Genomic DNA, 13,870 nt, shown 5'->3' on the forward strand with positions numbered 1-13,870 from the left:
ATCCACCAAATAACGCATCTACCACTGAAGGGAAATGATCCTGCTGACACCCCAGGAACCAGTAGTGAGGTAGGGCTCGCTGAAGCATAAAAAACATGATATCAGTGGGATAAAGGTAAGTGTTGTTATGTCGTAGCTAGCATCAATGACCGAGCCGTCTGAGTGGCTACCCAGCTCCTCGCTTGTAAACTCATGTGGAAATTCTACGCAGACGAAGTACTCTCTTATGTCATTGCATTAGCTAGACAGTGTGCCGAAGGGGTGCAGTTCAATTGGGCACAGTTCTTATGCAATGAATTCCTGACCAACTGTCAAGAAGCTCAGGACAAAGGTAAGACATTCCACTATGTATGGTTGCTTTTGTCAATACTCTTGCTTGTAGGTGAGCTACCACAGGATAGCCAGTTCTCCAACATTATAAATGACCTCCCAGAGGCGGTGCGATATATGGCCTTGGGCGGTACCAGGGATGCGACAAGGGTTTCTGTAATTCATGCTTTCTGGACCCCTATGGAAGGAATCATAAGGATAATGATTGCTTGACGACCATGAACGTCTCCCACGATCTATAATAATTTTCAAAGCATAGCCAAGTTTAAAGCCAACATGCATCACTTGTACATCTGAGCATGAAAGGATCCAGAATGGGCCTGGGTCGCACTTCCGTTCATGGAAACAAATGAGGTAATCTACGAAGTTTTGGTAGCATGGCCACTCGAATGGCATGCCCCAGATAAGGCACTCGCCCCGTAGTAGCAAAAGAAGGACCGGTAGTAGCGGCTCATGCACCTGACAGAAAAGGCACATCGGGAACAACAGATGTCCTTGTAGCAAGATGTGGCTAACGATCAGCCAATAGAAGAGATCACGAAAGAACAGGTATTGAAGTCAGACTAGGAAACAAAGATGTGGGACCATGCGGACCAGGGCAAGTGATCGCGCACACAAGACTCACCAACTACCCAGAAAAAGTCCAAAATAATGAAGGCTTTGGAGAAAAAATTCACAGCAAGTCCTACAAGTACTAGTGCCTTGCCCACCCTAATCACAGAGCAAACGATTGTGTTAGGGGAGATCAAGCTGCAATTGGACGCGATGTAGGCACGCTCTCTAGGGAAAGTCCTCTTCGATGACAATACAAGTGCAATTGAGCAGATTGGGCACACGCCCACACTGAATACTGTACAATTTCCAGCCAATACTATCCTAGCCAAAAGCACCAGTGACAACCATAGTTGGGAGTTAAATCTAACTGCCCTACCTTGTGGGTCACTCTACCAACTATAGGATGGAATCACTAGCGAACTCCAGACTAGGGAAGGTCTCTCCCTTCACACATTAAGAGAGAAAAAAGCTGAGTTAGAATAGGTAAATCTTCAGCATGCTACCTTGGTCGACCACTATCGGGACATTGAAAAAGCCATAACAGAAGCATGCAGCACGGTTCTGGTGTTAGATATCCCCGTGGACCTTCCAGCTGTTACCAAGTTTCAACACATGGCTCGAGAGGTGGCCACAAAAGTACAGGGGGAGCTTACTCAATAAATAGTAGAGCTCAGACTATAGGTGCAACAACCATTGGCAAACCGGGAACAACGTGGCGCAAAAATTCAAGCAGGCAAAGAAACAATGAGGTGCATTGTCCGTGAATATTCGGGGCACTTATATCAGTCAATTGGTATACTTACATCTCTCCAAGAAGACCCCACCATAAAATGTATAGAAGCTGAGGTGTGCGCACTACAACAGGCCTATGGTACTGCTCGTGGTGATGCATAGATGGTCTCTCTCACACAACAGCTGGCTAAAATGCAGGAGGCCCAGGCTCTCAAAGCCCAAATGGACATTGCATGACAACAAGAAGCAGAGCTTAAAGAACATATTCAGTCTTGGCTCGATGAAGTGTTTTCCGTCTCTACAATGATTGAGGGCAAGTTAGCACATATACAAGCAGTGTGCAATTCCGAACAGGTGAATCTGACTGACATAGATGCCTCTGTGACTCGGGTGGAACAGGTACAATGGATCGCCATAGAATTTGTTGAATAAACACGCATTATACAGAAGTTAGTAACCAACCTCTGTGAGAAGGTCGCCATGCTAGCCGAGTGACTCAGGACGAGTTGTGATGATTGTGTTGGGGGACTGTTGGGTAGGGGAATCCCCGCGCAACGGTTAAGGGCTGCGAACCTAGACATTTTGGGTAAAGTTAGGATAAAGACTCCACTAAACGCGCGGTGTGCAAATTATAATAGGTTGAGTCAAAGGGTAGTCCGCGTGAAGATAATGTAAAGAAATATGAATATAGTCAGCCTGCGTAGGGGTCATGGGCCAGGGAAGGGTGTAAATAGAGTGAGGCTCTATGAGGGAAAGGCAGAATTTTGATAGCTTGAAATGTAATGGGTACTTGAAGTAGAGAGATCGAAAGTGTCTGTAAGTCTGAGTTGAGGGACAAGGGTAGTAGGTAGAAGCTCTACAGCTGTGTGCGCAGAGGCCTAGAAAGTCTGCAGCTATGTGCACGGACCCCTGCAGCTGAGTGCATAGGGCGGATTTGGATGTAGTAAAGATAAAGTGGAAATAAAGATAAGTTTCTTCTGAAATCCTGTGCTTCTTTTGAGTTATCATAATATCTATTTGATTTAATCTGTTTATGGTTGAAATGAATGTAAATCTAGGATAAATCTTATGCGCGAATCAGTTGTGTTGATTAAATGTTTGCTTAAAGACCTTGGTGATTGGTAACTACTTCATCTAATAAGAGAAGTGTACTAATAAGAAAGAGATAATCAAGCTGGATCTGTGTGAAACTAAGCAACAAGGAGCCGTAAACTAGTGCGCGAAACATCTAGACCACACCTAGACATCCCTAGGGTGCGGAAACCTAGTTCCAGCACCCTCCCCTGCTACCTGGGATGAGACCTCAGTCCGCACTCTGCGGGCTGTTGCCAAAAGGGCCAGTAGCTGTGGGATTTGTTGGGATAAATAATTCTTCTAAACTTGGGTCAGGCCCATATAAGCCAACAGCTATGGATCCTTGTCTGGCTATGATAGCTATTGTAGCACAGGCTCTAGCTCACACTCAATATAATTTTAAATTCTTTCTTTTGAATTAAGAAAGGGTTTTAAGGTGCACATTTAAGGGAAAACTTGGGCTTTCAAACCCTACCCTATGAATGTAGATACATTCTCTTCTAATATAAGTTGCAGTATTATGTAGTGTAATCTGCGTGGTTGGGACATTTTCCCCATATTAGTTCAGTAACCAACATGAGTGAATCCATGCCGGTGGTAGATTCATTACGTGTGGTAAATTGGTATCCATATCCTAGTGAGCACTCAATACATCTGATGAACACATACATACCACACCTTTTGTGGAATCTAGGGCTTAAGGGAGCAGCCTTGCTCCTAAAAGAACCAATATAGAATAACCATGGAAGGTAGGAACCATGAACATGGAAAGGTAAGAGGTTTGTGGATTTTAACCATAAATAATGAACCAGGCACGAGCCGGGGAAGGCCAGAAGCATTTTTACTTTCGAAGGATCCATGGAAGGAAATATGACCATAGTAACAACCACATTATTATGAGAATATAGGAAGCCGTGGAGGCTTTTACCTTCACCTTTTGTACATAGGAATTAGTTATTCCATATGTATGTGGGCCAGTACTAAGGAAAATCATGGAGCTACTCTCTCTATGTATGGCTTTGCAGTATGTAGTTTTTGACCTAAATTTATGGCCTAGATCTCGGGTAGTGTATCTCCTAGTTTTCCCTTCGTTATTAGAGTGAGCAATTAACTACTTAACATAACCAAAAATGTTCCTCCACTAGACTCAGATGTTGCCATAGCAGCTCGACCTTACAAGATTTTCCTAAATGCACAACTTGAATTTCGTAGTAATTTCACCATGTTCATTTTTTTATTGGACCACATATTCAAAACCTTACATGTTCAAGAGGGGTATGTGATCTCTTAGGCACCCACACATTCCCCAAGACCTCCTACGACTTGGTATTGGTTAAGAACTATCCCATATGAGTTTCTACAACCACTGATAGGATTTTTTCTATCACAACACTTCATCTAGAGTGTAACCCACTAGACACAGTATCCATGTCCTCCACATGTTACATTTGGTTGGGACAGGCATATCCCCAAAACTTTCTTAGTGCTTGGGATATCTTGCATGAGTAGGTTTTCCAAAACAAGTGTCCAGGCAAGCTTAAGCTTCAGCACTTCCCATAAAGGAACACCAAGAGAAGGTTCCAAAACACCAATACATATGGTAAGTTGTTGAGACCCCCTCCTCCCATACTACAAGTAGGCAATTTTTTAGCACCTTGATTCGAGTTAACTAATACAAACTAATTTAGTTGGGTTATTCCATCTATATCCAAAGCCTGATCTTGAACTATAGATTCTGCTATTTTCACCAGGTCTATGGTCCAGATCTCATCACCATTCTATCTAATGGAAAGGGAATATTGGGAAATATCCAAATATTTTTCTCCTATTCTCATGGTAACTAACGAAGGGAGATTAAACTTTGTGAATTTGATTATTCCAAGGAAATTCCCACATCATCGAGAAGATTTATTTAGGATTCAGGTTCTTACCAGGTAAGGTTGAATGAACCCATGGTAAATTGATTGGGCTTTACCAACAACATGAGAGTCTTTGTGGGTAAGCGGCCATATCCCAATTGTGAGCACTATGATGAGGTAAGCCCAAATTCTGCAAGGTCAAATGAAACACATTATATTATGAAACCAACCCACAAAAAGATAGAAAAGATAGATCAACACCTTAGAATTCAGCCTCTTCGAGGGGAGAACCTCCTTTACATTACACAAATGAACAACTCTTGGATGATACAAATGACACGACCTCCTTTCTATATATAGGAGTCTAAAGGGTCATAATATAATCAGAGCTGACATAACAATAATAATGTAAGGGCACAATAATAACAATATGGGGACTACATGGGCACAATAATATAATAAGGGGGTTGTAATAATAACGATAAGGGTTACATTAGTAGTATAGGGACCTAACATGCCCCTCTCCTTCAAAAAGTGTTGTCCTCAATGCTTGAGTAGTTATTGATGCTTCTATAAAAATTCTTGTCCTCCCATGTGGAATCTTGAATGGGTAAGTTCTTCCACTTGATGAGATACTCTGAAATTGATCCACTTTGTAGTTGTTGGGTTCTTGTTTCTATAACTGATCTAGGATCTAATACGATTTTTCCTTCCTCGTCAAGTTTTGGCAATATTGTTTGAACTAGGATCTTTTGTAGCTTTTGAATGAGTAGCCACACTTCTTTGTCCTTCTTCCATTCATACCTTGCTTCGTTTATCCAACCTGGTTGGATAATAGAAATAGCACAAAGCAATGCTACCACATCCTCATCCTTTCTTGAGAGTACATCTGTAACAACATTTTGCTTCCCTTTTTTGTAGAAGATTTCAAAGTCATAACCCAACATCTTTGTGACCCATTTTTGCTGCTCTTCTGAAGATAATCTTTGTTCTAAAAAGTTTATAAGACTATCATGACCCATTTTTACCTTGAAGTGTCTTCCCATTAGGTAGGGTCGACATTTATTAAGTTCATGTAGTATTGCCAACATTTCCTTCGCGTAAATAGCTTGCTTTAGATGTAGCCGTAAAAATACCCAATCGCCTACATCAAAACTTCTTTCACTGCGATGTTGATTTTCCCATTGTTTCATTCGATTCTGCACCAAAGTGGCGTTATCCTTCAAAATTTGGAGAACTTGTTGTTGATAATTGATGTGATCTTTCACTGCTTGAATCTTTTTCTTCTTGATATTTCCTTCTATCTTGAGAGTTTGAGGAGTCGTAATTTCTTCCAATTCATTACAAGATATGGTTAGATTCATTTCTTGATGCTCGATGTGATCTTTCACTTCTTGAACATTTTTCTTCTTGATATGTCCTTCTATCTTGGTATTTTGGGGAGTGGTAATTCTAACCAATGCATTACATGATATGGTCGAATTCATTTCTTTTCTCTCAATGTTATCTTTCACTTCTTGAACCTTTTTCTTCTTGATATGTCCTTCTATCTTGTGAGTTTGAGGAGTGGTAATTCTTGCCAATGCTTTACAATATATGGTCGGATTCATTTCTTCCTTCTCTGGGGTTGGTTCCTAGTGCATATCCTCTTCTTTTGATGTTTCTTGATCCTTTTCTTCCTCCTCTTCATAATCTATGTAAAATAATTTCTTCTCAGAACACTTATGACCTTTAGTGTCTTTGCTATCACAATTGTAACAAAGCCCTTTTTCTCTTTTTTCTTTCAATTGTTGTCATGTAAGCCTTGTATGTTGTGGAAGGCTAGGAGAAAAAACACTTCCATAATTATAGTCATGAGTAGGGGATTCCTTGTTTCCATAATTTTGCTTTCAATTTTTCTTGCCAACTTGAATGCCTTCTCCAATGAATCAGGTTCCCAAAGATGAACCCCATGTTGAACATTATCCTTTAGAATCCATATGAAGACATCAATCCTTTACTTCTCTAGAATATCATTTACCCTTATATTCAACTTTTGAAAGTCCTCAATGTGCTCTGCCATTGAACCCTTTTGTTTGAGATTTATCAATTGGCTAAATAAGTTGTTTCTCTTTGTATCCTCATAATGTGTTATCATTTCTTCTGTGAAAATTAACCAAGTGACAAGTGCTTTAAGAGAACAAAGCCCGTGATACCATAAAAAATGATTTGGTTCTAAATATAAAGATGTAATATGTACCTTTTGTAACAATTGAACCTCATGTAGATCAAAATATTGCTCCATCTATAGTATCCAATTTACCGGATCCTTGCCATCAAACTTCCTCATATCGCCTTTTCTTGATTTTAGGAGCTTGATCTTGAAATGACTGTAACTCGGTAATTTTATATCTCCAAGTTCTGTAATTGCATCCTGCATCATCTCTATGAGTCCTATTTCTAACCCCGCAAGTCTAATCAGAATTTGATTCTCCAAGAAAGAGTTATGCCCAATATCGTAAGATAACCTGATTATATAATGTTTCAGTAGAGAGAACTTGTATAACATGCCACGTGTGACTGTTTCGACCTTCGGATCTGAAAAATATACACAGAAAACTACAATCTATTCTCTTTCTGTAACTTCTTACAAAAATTCAATTTGTTTCTCAGGGAGAAAGTTAAGACGATTTTCCCAAGGTCACCTGTTTAGAATGTAATTTTGGAGTCTGCAAAAACCTTAATTTCCTCATATTAGATCTCTGCAAATATAGTGAGAATAGATCTGAGATGCATATCCAATCATCACCACGATTTTGAGTCAAATGGGTTTTAATTTCAGAGTATGGACCTTTGTAGAAAAAATATTATAGTGAAAATTCCATGATCACCTATTTGAGATGAAATTCTAGAGCTTGCAAAAACCCTAACTTCCTCAAATCATATCTACAAAAATATAGCAAGACAAGATTTGAAATTCAAACCCAAGCTTCAGATTGATCTCCTCTCAAATGGGTTTTGTTTTTAGCTTTTGAAACTTCATAGTGAAAATTCCACGATGACCTGTTTGGAGCAACGAAACCCTAGAATCCAATGCTCTGATACCAAAAGTTATGAAACCAGCTCACAAAAACATAGAAAAGATAGATCAACGCCTTAGAATTCAACCTCTTCAAGGGGGAAACCTCCTTTACATTACACAAATGAACAATTCTTGGGTTATATAAATGACAAGACCTCCTTTCTGTATATAGGAGTCTAGGGGGTCATAATATAATCAGAGTCAACATAATAATAATAATGTAAGGGCACAATAATAACAATAGTGGGCTTCTATGGGGCACAATAATAACAATATGGGGACTACATGGGCACAACAATATAATAAGGGGGTTGTACTAATAACAATAAGGGGTTACACTAGTAGTATAGGCACCTAACACATTCTTCATAGGATGTTATAAAGTAGATATTATTTTTATGAACATGTTAATTCCTTCCATGATTCCTTTGATTAGAGACGAAGTTCAACAAATAGGTGATGAGTTTCAATCGACCAAATAGGATGAGGTGGTAGGTACTGACCAAGATAGAGTCAAAACATCAACACCTCAAATGCTATATCCATTGGCAACTAATTGTACCATAAGGAAGGTCGTGTCTCTAGATGAGGTTCCACAACCACTGATAGGAGAGGTTCCACTAAGAAAGAAATAGATCTATTTAGGGTTCAGGTCCCCACATGCCTAGGTGTAAGGCTGATGCATGAGCTCATGGAGATCCCCATAGGATACCTAATTTTCACCTATATTGTCATGGATGACACTGGGGAGGTTCAACCACATAGGTGTTTTGTTTTCACTATCAGGTAGGACTACCAGGTAGTTTTGTTAGGTCAATAAGTGTTAGTCCATAAGTGAGGCATATCCCCTTGGCTTTCTTTGAGGTCGAGTGAGCCAAAGATTTTTCGTATGGTTTCTTGGATAGCCAAATGTATTGTTCCCCATGAAGTTAGTGAGGTTCAACAAAAAAAAATAGGAGAGGATTTTAGTAACCACATAGTTGATGAGGTGGTTAAACTGAACTATCCACCATGAAAGCGCACCACCATGAGAGTAGTTATGGTTGAGAGCTATGCAAATAACAATTCCTTCATGCCTACTATTATGGTCCATCATGCAAATCCATCCTTTCTTCTAAATAGTTAGCATGATAGTTACTCCAGCAGATCCCTCTCATTTCATAGTTTTCCATAATGTCAAAACCTAATTTTGAGTGGTTCAATGAGGAAATCCCACATTGGTGATATCAAATGGGAAAACTAGCATTTTTGGCGATTTCCATAATAGTGGTAGGATGCATTCGATTGAGAGGGTTGATAAAACTTGCATAGATACATTGAACTTTCCCCATCAAACTATGATGGTCCACAACCAAAATGCGAACACATCCTTCCTTCCTTACTTCCAGTTGTAGGGTTTCAACTTGTGAAGTGTTATATGGAGGGAGGTCAGAGACTTGTTAGAGCCATTGAGGGTGTCCTGTTGATTTATGAGGGATTCACCCTGTGTTAAGATGTGTATCTATGTAAGAGCATGGTTTCAAACATGTTCAGTGTGTCTAATGTTCCATATGATATTATTATTTTTCATAGTCTCCACATCAAAGTGAATTTACATCGCTAATAAGTATCTCCTTGGCCTACGCATAAGAAACCCATACCATATATGTTAGGGATGAGTGTACTCTGCCTATGTGTGTGTGGATGTTGCTCTAACCTTTTGTGATAGGCAAAGATAGAGCTTTCCCACTATCTACGTTTTACTCGTCTTCCATTAAGGGACAACAATAAGTTGTTATGGCATAAAAGAAGCTAAGCACCAAAAGGGGTGAAAATAAGCTCATACAACATATAGAATTAACCAATTGGGATGATTTTACCACTACTAGTTGATTAGATTCAAACAAGAATTCCTTCCTGCTAGATAAGGTTCGCAGTGAAAACCTCTTCTCATCCTTACAACTATGATGAAAAGAATCCATCAGTGGGACTAGATCATCTTATCTTAAATCAAAACCCTTATCATTTGGCATGATAGATAAGGATTGCTAGGGCATGCCAAAGAATGAAAATTTGTGCTAACACATGACATATAGTGTCAATGGATGGTGAGTAGTGTTAGGGAGAGTCAAGGGAACACAAGGGAGAATTAGGTCAAAGTTCTTGTAAATGAACAAATAAGAGCGTGTGCCAACAAGTGTCAGTGAATTCTCGGTGTCCCAAGGATGAAGTGTTTTAGGAGAAGTTTATAATAGTACATGCAAGAGGAAAGCCTATGGTTGTTATAAGACATGGACAAAGCAATTTCAGAGGAAGGGAGACTTTGAGTTGGGCACAATATTGTTTTGCTAATGAATTGGCTGGGTTCCCAGGTCACAAAAAAAGTAAGGTTATCTATGAGGGTGTTAGTGTCAGCCATTTCAGTCTGTCACTAGTGATCAAATATGATATTACAAGCTGTTGTCATGTTTTCAAGTCAATTTTTTTTCATTTCAGTGAGTCTTCAAAAAGAAATTTGGTCGCTAGCTAGTGTGTCTAGGGATATTTCCACTCTCCCAAGAATTTCATATTTGGTCGCTTTCATAACTCAGTTATACCATAATGAAAACATTATTAATATCACTTTAGTCACATCATCATGGTCTCCATTCAGCTCAGTGTCACCATTAGGTCATTAGGGTTAAGGTCACAAAATCAGTCATTTCATGTATAAATCTAGCAAATGAGGAGTAGCAATAGGTAAATTTTTTCAATAACACTTGATTTCAAATGTAATTTATTTTTTTAGATGTAATAATCTTGCTAAGTTTCTAAAGTTTCAAGAAGTGTTACTAAGGCTACAAAACTAAAAAGGAAAGTCAATTGGTGAAGTGGGCCATCCTACCTCATTAATCACTTAGACACTAAAAAAAATTTACGAAAGCACATGGAGGAGCTCATTCACACTCATTTTCACTTGTCTACCATCCTAGCATTGAGCTTCGCTCTCTCCTTTGCAAAAAATTGTGATTCCATAGTTGTCACTGGTAAAAATTCAATATCGTTGTGCATAGAGAGTCTTCATTGCACACCTAGATAGCACGTTGCACACAAGAAGCCTTCACTGCACGTAGGGAAGAGTTGTCCAAAATTGTTGTTTGAACACAAAAATTCATTTTTCAAAGCTTGTCTTCAACCATTTCATCCTCCAGGCTCTATAAAAAGTAAGTTTAATCATTTTCATGCCCTCCTTTGCCTTATATGTCAAGAAAATGATCAAATACTTCTTCTTCTAGGGTTCACACAATTTTCACGGTTTTGATCCTCAAATGATAAGTTGATGCCAGAAACCCTAGATTACTTGTCCCTACACATATTTCTGCAACTAATACACCATTTACATCCATCACAAATTCTTATCCCCTCATTTTCTATCATCTTCCTCTAAACCCTAATCTACCCTATGTCTTTCTAGGATAGGCTTGTGTTTTGGCCTCTTCCACGCCCTCCCCTCACTCATTTCCCAAAATTCCATTTTCCACTACTCACTAAAATCATCCCCTACCCTCCTAAATTTCCTTTGCAAATTTATGCAACTCCTAAGTCCATCATACAACTTCATTCCCTCACAACAACAAATTTCCCTATTTTTTCTTGCCTTTCACCTAGGGTTTGAAGTATGGAGCCTGAATAATCACCATTAGAGAAGAGGAAGTACAAAAAGGGGGGAAGATATTTATTTTTGAGCCCTCTAATTGCAATGAAATCACCTCCTCCCCATTTGTCATTAAATCCTTTGAAGATGTCAATTGTTTAGGCTTTGTCAAAGAGTGCAAGAAGTAGGTTACCATGAGAATCTCACAGGTATATCTTCCCTCACATTGAAGGAATACAAGATCACCATTGCAGGGATTGATTTCATGTTTTAAGTGGATGCCATCTCTCAAGCTAAATTCATACGAAACCATGGTGAAAACTGGTTCAAAGGCATGAACCTAGACCTAGAAGAGTACAAACAGTACTTGAAATCAAAATACAAAGGAGCTCATTTCCCATTCAATACTTGTTGGAGAGATATGAACCATTTATGAAGGCTTTCATGGAGTTATTCACATGTGAGGGAATATTTTCCAGGCTATATCAATACCACATAAGACTGCTCATACATTTTACAGCTGCCAAGTCTCTAAATTTGTCTAGCTACTTATATAGGAGCCTAACCAAAATGTCTGAAAGGGTGCAATTGAAAGGAAAGTGCAGTATCCCAACCTCTTTCACCATATCCTAATAACACTTATAGTACTCCATCAATTGATAGACAAAAAAATGACATGGGACACCTTCATTGAGGCAGCCTTGAAAATGTATATAACCACTTCACCAAGGCAGCACCAAACCATGTCAGTACATCCCATCGAGGTGGGGTCATCAAGCAAACATGATGAGTTTTCTAAGGAACCTAGGCTTGAGGTGACCAAGACATATCAGAAAGGTAGAATGCTTGTTTTTTCTCCTCAAATTTAGTAAGGGGCCAAGCCTACTACATAAGCAGAACAAGGATCACTATCACATCATGAGGCTTATTTGCATGATGTGGAGCCCATTGAGCATGAATTTGACCTAGTTTAATTGGAGGCACATGATGAGAATCAAACCCTACAACAAGTCATAAAACATAAGGATTCTTAGATCGCGGAGCTCAAGGTCAATTTGGAAAGGGCCAAATTCATCATTTCATTCCTTGAGCAAGAAAACAGTTAACTTAAGGCAAAACAACTAGTCATGGAGAAAGAGAAATTCAAAGCCAAGAAATAAGAGATGAAAGGCAATGAAGTGGTGGACCATGAGGACACTGAGCAACATGAAGGACATGTGGAAAGGAAGAGACCAAGGACAATGGGTCTTAGAAAGGCACTTCAGAGGAAAGAGAACAAAAGCCACCCATGGAAGAATTGACCTTTGAAGATAGGATTGCCATGGAAATAAATGAATACTAGGATTTTTGGTTTGAAAAAGTAAATTTCAACCTTTATAAGCTCCTTGACAAGGCCAACAGGGATAACAAGTTGCAAAATAAAATGGCCATCCATTATTACACAAGGAATCACATTGCTAAGGTCAAAATCAAGCAGTTGAAGGAAAAACTCAATGAAGCCCTAATCAGCCAAGAGGAGAAGGGTAAGTCAGATTTTCTTGCTAATGCATCCATGATTTCACAAAATACCTCATCAGGCATCTCTGGAAAAATTTTGGGAGGATTTGGAGAAAATTTTGTGTTTTGGTGTAGACTGGTGCAGACTTGCAATTTTTTGGCAATTTCCTGTCTAGGAGCGTAGCGAGCTCACGCTACGCTTCCTCCTAGGGCTACAAATTCTGAAAAATTAGAATTTCTGGAAAGCTTATGACCGCCTCTCAAAACCCATTTTCCCACTTTCCTGGTCCGAGGCTGAGTTTTTGACAAATTTTCAAAAAGGAAGCTAAAAATCACCTTTCTGCCCCTCTTTTTCCATTTCATTCCGCACTTGGAGACACCTTGGGATAATGGCCATATCTTAGCCTAAAATGGGTCCCTTTTAGTGAAAAAATACTCTAAATAAATTCAAACTCTCCCTTATTTCTATAACATGCTTCATATCAGGATTTGGACTTCAAAAAGGCACTCAAAAATGGCCTCCAACATCTCACTGCACACCTGTAAATTTCTCAGATTTTTGGAAAATTTTCATGTAATTTTTTGTAATTCCTAGTTTGGATTTGGTAAAATTCAAAAGGGTGAAGTAGATGAATGTGAGGGGTAAAATTAAATTTAAATAATGGGTGGTTATTCTTTGTAAGTTGTTTCAATGTAAATTTGACCTCATTTATGAGAGAGGTTGGATTCAAAGTTAATTGTAGAAGTTGTTTTTAACTTCCCTATACATTAGGGTTTGGTTAGAATACCACACGGAACAGTTCCTAGGGTCATGGATTCATACCCTAAGAGTGGGGAGATGTTTTTTTGGTCTTTATGTATCAGTTTCTCAGTGATATAACGGGTTGGATTTCAGAGGATAGAACTATTGTAGCTTGTACTTGGACATTTTCTAGAAATTAAAGGAGACAATTTGCAGCTATTATCTAGGAATTCATGTGCAATAGGTTTGTGATGTTTTTTTTTCTCTGTTATAGCTTTATATGAAATATATTCATCTTCTCTCTCCATTCATCAATCCCTCAATGGTTTTCCTTGCAGTTTGTAAACATAATTCTTTGCATGAAGTTATGTTTTAAAGGAAAAATCATTAAGTGTTACTTCCTTTCT

The sequence above is a fragment of the Pinus tabuliformis genome, chromosome 8 (assembly GCF_031772625.1).
Source record: "Pinus tabuliformis cultivar Carrire ecotype Pingquan chromosome 8, CPIR1, whole genome shotgun sequence".
Lineage (NCBI taxonomy): Eukaryota > Viridiplantae > Streptophyta > Pinopsida > Pinales > Pinaceae > Pinus > Pinus tabuliformis.